The sequence below is a fragment of the Fukomys damarensis genome, unplaced genomic scaffold (genome assembly GCF_012274545.1).
Source record: "Fukomys damarensis isolate Sample0158 unplaced genomic scaffold, DMR_v1.0_HiC HiC_scaffold_19, whole genome shotgun sequence".
Classification (NCBI taxonomy): Eukaryota; Metazoa; Chordata; class Mammalia; order Rodentia; family Bathyergidae; genus Fukomys; species Fukomys damarensis.
This window is the reverse complement of record NW_022900931.1, coordinates 63,856,579-63,863,628: the sequence shown is the minus strand read 5'-3', so window position 1 is coordinate 63,863,628 and position 7,050 is coordinate 63,856,579. Positions and strand designations below refer to the sequence as shown.

General features: G+C 51.3%; 1 long non-coding RNA gene across 1 annotated transcript; it reads left to right on the top strand.

Annotated features, from left to right (window-relative positions):
- Positions 1–1,398: 1,398 nt before the first annotated feature.
- Positions 1,399–4,397, top strand: LOC117286881. Its single transcript, XR_004518024.1, has 3 exons — positions 1,399–1,515; positions 3,927–4,029; positions 4,319–4,397. It is a non-coding gene; the product is annotated as an uncharacterized LOC117286881 (long non-coding RNA).
- Positions 4,398–7,050: the final 2,653 nt, after the last annotated feature.

Sequence of the window (7,050 nt, the reverse complement as noted above, 5' to 3'; positions counted from 1 at the left end):
GCATCCACATGGTGGCATTATAGGTGTTTAATTTTTCTTCTTTGTTTTTTTCTGTATCTTCTAAAATCTCCCCATGAGCAAAACGACTTTTATAGTCTTTTTGGTACTAGGAGTGAAATCCAGGGCCTCATGTAGTCTAGGAAGTGCCCTACCACTGAGCAACATCCCCAGCCCAGTCATTAAAAAATATTTCTCAGGCTGGGAATTTAGCTTAGTGGTTCCAGCACCTGCCTCGCAAGTGCAAGGACCAGAGTTTGATCCCCAGCACACACACACATACACACACACACACATACACACACACACACAAAATTCTCAGACAAAGGAGAAACAGGAAATAAACATGAAAAAATGTTCAGCATCACTGGTCATTCGTGAGATGCAAATGAAAACAATGCTGAGATTCCACCTCACTCCAGAAAGAATGGCTGCTATCAAGAAATCAACTAGGGCAGGGGATTTAGCTCTGGCATCTGCTTTGCAAGTGCAGGGACCCGAGTTCAATCCTTAGTACCAAAAAGGAAGAAGGAAAGAAAGAAATTAACCAAAGGGCCAGGGATTTAGCTCAGTGGTGCTGTGCCTGCCTTGCAAGTGCAAGGTCCTGAGTTCAATCTCTGGTACCGCCAAAAAGCAAACAAAAAACCAGGGAAATCAACCAATAACAAATGCTGGCGGGGGCTGTGCAGAAAAAGGAACCCTGCTCCTCTGCTGGTGGGAGTGCAGACTGGTGCAGCCACTGTGGGAATCGGTGTGGAGAGTCCTCAAAAAACTCCGAGATGTTCCACTTAACCCAGCTATTCCCTTTCTTGGTCTCTTTCCAAAAGAATTAAAAGCATCCTACCACAGCGATACATGCTCACCCATGTTTACAGCAGCACAGTTAGTAATAGCTAAAACTTGGCAACAGCCCAAATGCCCATCAAATGGTGAGTGGATAAAGATGTTTTTTAAAAATAAAATGGAGTACTACTCAGCCATAAAGATAAACTAGAGAAATTTATAGCTAAATGGATGGACCTTGAGACCATACTTTTAAGTGAAATAAATAGGACACATATGTGTAAATACTGAACTGTTTCTCTGGCGGGAGAAACAAAGTGTCAATGAGGACCAAAATGGATAATAGCTATCGTGAAACAGGAAAAAAAAAAAAAAAAAAAAAATTCAAAGGGTAAGGGGAACTAGGGAGGGAAAGGGAATGCGAAAAAATAAGAACCAAGATGTATCATGTAGAGGTACAAATTCCCAATGATGAATGTGATCATAAAGTATATAATGAAAATGTACCAATAAACTTAATGAATTTTAAAAAAGGGACATCAGCGTTTATGAGGCTTCCATTGCCCATGCGCAGGCGGCAAGAAGCTGACGTCATCCACACCCTCGTAGCTGCCCTGCCGGGCGCTGCGGCGGGGAAGCCGGGTGACCAGCCCTGCGGGCGGCACCCCCGAGTCTCTCCAGGAATGCTCCCCATACGGCCCTCCGGCTCCTGCACCTCTAGATTCTACCCTGCAGGTACTTTCTGAGTGGGCGGAAGGGCATTTATAGAAGTACAGAAGTGAAGCGTAGGGAAGTACGTTCCTGGTCAGGCAGCGGGGACTGCAAAAACGCCGCACCCTGAGTGGGCACAGCTGGGGCGGCGCAGCGCCAGACACAGGTGGGGGAAATGGTGCGGTGCGCGCCCCTGCCGTGTCACACACTGGGAGGCCCAGGCATGGGGACCGCAAGTTTAAGGCCAGCTTGGCAAATTAGCAACTTAGAGAAATCTTGTCTCAAAATTTAAAATATGCCCTGAGGAATGTGGGAATGTGATCATTATGTGCTACAAACTTGTACAAAAAAAAAGAAAGAAAAGAAATAAAGGTTTCCAGAGATGGAGGGAGAGGGAGAATTAAGAAGTGAAATGGAGGAGCCAGGGATTTGGCTCAGTGGCTCTGCCGCCTGCCTTGCAAGCACAGGGACCCGAGTTCAATCTCCGGTACCAAAAAAAAAAAAAAAAGAATTAAAATGGGGCTGGGAATGTAGCTCAGTGGCGCCAAGTGCAAGGTCCCGAATTCAATCCCCAGTACTGGAGAAAAAAATGAATTAAAATGTGTTGTGAAGTGTGGTGGTATAGGATTGTAATCGCAGCACTGAGGAGGCTGAGGCAGGAGGATTGGCATGAGTTTGAGGGCAGCCTGGATTACACAGCAAAACCTTGGCTCAAAAATCAACCAACCAACTAAACAAACATTAAGATGCATTATGTGCCTGTACCAACTCCCCATGATTAATGCAATCATTATGTACTCTAAATATGTACTAATAAAAAACATTTTAAATCCCCACTACTCTATGCTGGGGAGGGAGGCACACGCCTGTACTCCAAGCACTTGGGAGGCTGACACAGGAGGATCAGTGCAAGTTGGAGGCCAGACTGGGCTATGGACTGAGTACGAGGCCAGCCTGAACTACATGGCAAGACCCCGTCTCAAAACAATAAAAAAACAAAAAAAAGAGAAATGTGTTTATACTGAACATTCACAGACTTTTCTTGTCATTATTCCCTAAGTAAGACATAACAACTATTTACCTACCTAGTGTTTACATTGTATTTTTTTTTTCTTTTTGGTGCCAAGCATTGAACTCAGGAGCTTGCACTTGTGAGGCAGGCATGGCAAAACAGAGCTAAATGCCAGGCCCCTTATTTGATTTTTTTGAGACAGGATATGGCTATGTAGTGCGGGATGTCCTTGAACTCTTGGCAATCATCCTGCCTCAGCCTCCTGAGGGCTGCCGGGCTGTATCAGGTCGTATAGGGAATGCCACTGGGTTGGGCTGCAACTCAGCATCCCACTTGCCTTTTGTGCAGAGTCACTCCCTGGTTTCCACCCCAGCACCAGTTAAAAAAAAAAAAAGGAAAATACTATGCGATTTTTCCCCCAGTACTGGGAATTGAACTCAGCACCTTGCACTTGCCAGGCAGGCATGGCAGCCCTGAGCTACATCCCCAGCCCTACTATTTTCAACAAGGTACTTGGGCATCTGTAAATTTTCAGGAGCCGTGCAGGAGTCCCAGAATCAATCCCAGCAGACACGGAGGGCCCACTAACTAACAAAACCCAAACAAGACATCAAAATGAAAAGGCAAAGGCAGCCCACGGGCCAAGCCGGCCTGCCACTCCGCAGGGCCCAAAAGGTTAAGCGGTGTTTTACATTTTTAAATGCTTAGGGAAGAAGTGTCTAAGAATAATATTCTACGACTTTTGAAAATTCTATGAGATTGCAAAAGTCAGTGTCTGTAAATCAAGTTTTCTGGAGCGCACTCTACCCATTTATTCCCAGTTGGCCCACAGTGCTGCACTGTGCCCTGCTTGACACCCGCCCAGTGCAGAAGTTTGCCTGGAAAGTAAACACCCAGTGAAGGAAAGGGTTCGCTGGGCTACTTTCACACCAGAGCCCTTCCTGGTGCCGGCCTCGACCTGAGGGTATTGCACATTAATTTATTTAAGCCTCGTGGCTCTATAAGTAGCTGGTGTGATCAGCACTGCTGTTTGACAGATTAGGAAGCGGAGGCCAGAGGCGGCACCTGAGGTCAGGGTCTAAGCAGCAGAGCTGGGACCCCAGCGCTGCGAACCTCCAGACTGCGATGCCCTTAGAAACTGCAGGTGAGGTGCACACCTGTGATCCCAGCAATCTGGGAGCCTGAGGCAGGAGGATCACAAGTTCAAACCCAGCCCAGGCAACAGTGATTTAATGAGACCCCCATCTCACAGCAAACAATAAAAAGGGCCAGGATGTAGTTCAGCGCGAAGGCCCTGGGTTCAATCACCAGTGCTGAAAACAAAACAAAAAACAAAACCCCACCAAACAGAGTAAAAATATGAGCGTGTTGCACAAAGTACTATGGATGTATCACTTATGAAACTTTTGTTTTGGTGATGCAGACACTTATACGTGTCCCATGCAGTGACAAGACGGAACCCTCATGCAGGTTGGCGGCAGATGACAGCAAGGCAGCACTCGAAGGCACAGTGTTCAATAAGCCAGGTAAGAGGACTGATGGGGTGTGTGCGTGTGTGTGCGTACGCACACAGACACAGGCACGCACGCCTACCTGTGAGGGTCCAGAGCAGAGGTCAGAGGCTGAGCAGTATGGGACCCCAGTCCGGCCTGGAGCACTGCTTTCCACACGGCGCAGTCACCGCCCACCCCACTGGAGTGAACATCCAGAGCCTCCCTGCACCCTGCACCCTGCAGGGCCACTGCTCCAGGGCGCCCACAGAGCTCCCTCCGACAGCTGCCGGAAGCGAATCACCCACGGTTTCCTTCTCTCCAGAGGCTGCGGTGGGGTTCAAGGACAGAGGAAATCCCGGGAAGCAGGGGCACACCACAGCCCCCACTCCGTGTGCTCCCGCCTCGCCAAACCGTCTTCCCGCAGAACTGCCCCTGGCCGGCCCTGCCCTCCCAGGGCTGACATCACAGTGGGGCCACCGGACAGTCAATGAGGACCACACGCAGCCAGAGGGGCTGCTGAGGTGAGCTGCTCGGCCTGCCTGTCCAGGGCTGTCTCTGGTTGCTTTTTGTTCTGGTGCGGGGAACTGAACCTTGGTCCTTTGCACTGACCCTAATCCCCAGCCCTTCTGCATATTTTATTTCTAGACGGTAATTCTTCCAGGCTGGGCTCAAACTTGCCACCCCACTGCCTCAGCCTCCCACAGTGCTGGGATTCGAGGTGTTTTAAAAGTGAAAATCTGCATCTGAGATGGAACACAGTCCTGGGTAAAGGGGTGGCTGGTGGCCTTGGGAAAGAAAGTGGCACACAGTGTCTGCTGACTGTCACTGTGGGAACAAAGGGACTCCCGCCTGGCTCTCAGCCACAGCATCTGCAGCATGGACTCACACATCCCCAAGCCACTCTGGAGGACAGGCAGCTGGGAGAGGAAGTCACTCGCTGGGGATCAGAAATGGCAGCTCCAGCTGTAATCTCTGAGGCTAGGGACCACTGCCCCACACTCCCACTCCAGCGATCTGGCGCCATCCTGGCCCCATGTCCCTCTCTGGCAACACAGGACCAGTCCCATGTCCTTCCCATCACAGCGGCTAGAAACAGCAGCAGCAAGCTGGGTGTGGTGGTGCACAGCTGTAATCCAGCCTTCTGGGAGGCTGAGGCAGGAGGATCACAAATTCAATCCAAGCAGGAGCAATTTAGCAAGACCTTGTTTCAAACTTTTAAAAGAGGTATTCACGCAACTCAATGAAAGGCCATGGATTCAAGCCTTAGTGCCACCAAAACAAAACAAAATGAAACAAAAGAGAACACAGTAAACGGCAATGCCGACCCTGCACTCAGCAGGTGGGAACTCATTTCCTCCACACGCAGGCTACTCCGCCCCATACCACAGGGCCAAACATCCAAGTCCCCAGCTCCAGGTCAGAGGTGGTGTCTGAAAGCGAAGCCCGGGCTCATTGAGGCCAAAGCCCAGGGTCCTCAGCAGCCCTCCGGCTGGCGTCACTGTGCCCCCTCTCACCCACCCACTGCTCCTTTCTGACAGAGTCCAAGGCCCGCCCACAGTAGGAGGGCAGCCCTCCATGTGGCTGGCACTGATGTGAGGGAGAAGCTTCCTCTCTCACGATGCAATTTCGAGGAAGCGGCAAGAGCACGACCAGCCAGCCAAACTACATCCTCCGAGGACAGAAACAGACAGGGGCTGGCAAGGAACAGATTCTACCCACAGCTCCTCACCTGTGCAAACCTGCCCAGCCGCATTCACAATGAAACAAACACAAATTCAACCAACGCGAGAGACCCCTTCCCACCCACCGGATGAGGCAAGTCCGGTCTCCGGTCTCCGGACAACACCGAGAAACAGGCACAAACCATATCTTGCTGATAGTGGCAAAATCAGGTCACACCCCACAGCCCGCCATGGGCACCTTTCTGTCACACACAGAAAGGCATCCCTGGGCCCCAGCAGCTTCCTCTGAAAGCGCTTATCTCTGCCGGGTGTGGTGGAGCACACCTGTAATCCCAGCACTTGGAAGCTGAGGCAGGAGGATCAGCTCGCCAGCCTGGCCTACACAGTGAGTTCAAGGCCAGCCTGAACTACATAGTGCGACTGTCCCAAGAAGACAGAACGAAACAGAAGGGAAGAAAGACCTCACAGAATGACGCACATAACAAAGCCTTTTTTTTTTTACAGCTGTGTTCATAACAGCCAAGGACCAAGAGTGACTTCAGAGTACAACAGGTCCCACTAGTAAACAAAAGGGCTTCTGCACAAGAGGACGGCACAGAACAAGGGCAAACCCGAGGCAGCCTGCGCCAGCAGTGTACAGACAGAAAGGAACAAAGTCACAGCAGCTCTGCTTGTCCAGGGCCAGGTTTCGGGAGAGAGGACTTCCTGCCACTGCCAGCTCTTACAATGTCCACGGTGTGCACCATCTGGATGCAGCACTTCGGGCCTCAGAGGGCAAGTGCTGTACAGGTGACTCGTTTTCCACCTGGTGCACTTTCTTCTGCTTTTTTTCTTTTTGGTACCGGGGATCGAACTCGGGTCATTGCGCTTTCAAGGCAGGCGGCCGAACGCCTGAGCTAAATCCCCGGCCCCTGCTTTTTTTCTTTTTTGAGACAGGTTCTCACTACGTAGGCCAGGCTGGCTCAATCTCACGGCAATCCTCCTGTCTGAGCCTCCTGAGTGCTAGGATGCCAGGTCTGTGCCACCATGCACACCCAGCTTCTGCCCTGTGCACCCTGCATCCCTGCCTAGCTCCAGACCCCCCAGAGCTGATCCTGGTCTCAAGTGTCCATGATCATTGTCAGGAGATACAGCAGCAGGGACAGGGGACAAGGAGAGCACCATTTCCCAAGTCAGCAAGACAGAGGCAGGCAGGGCAGAGCGGGGCAGGAGAAGGAAGAGAGCAGGGGTGGGGGGCAAGGCCGGGTCTGCACTGAGGACAGAGGCTGCTGGGGTTCATCTACCTGGGGGGCCGGAGCTGGGGAAGCCCGGCTGTCGGGGGCCTGAGGGCCAGGGCCAGCTCCTTTGGCGACGGGGGTGGCCAGGGCTGGGT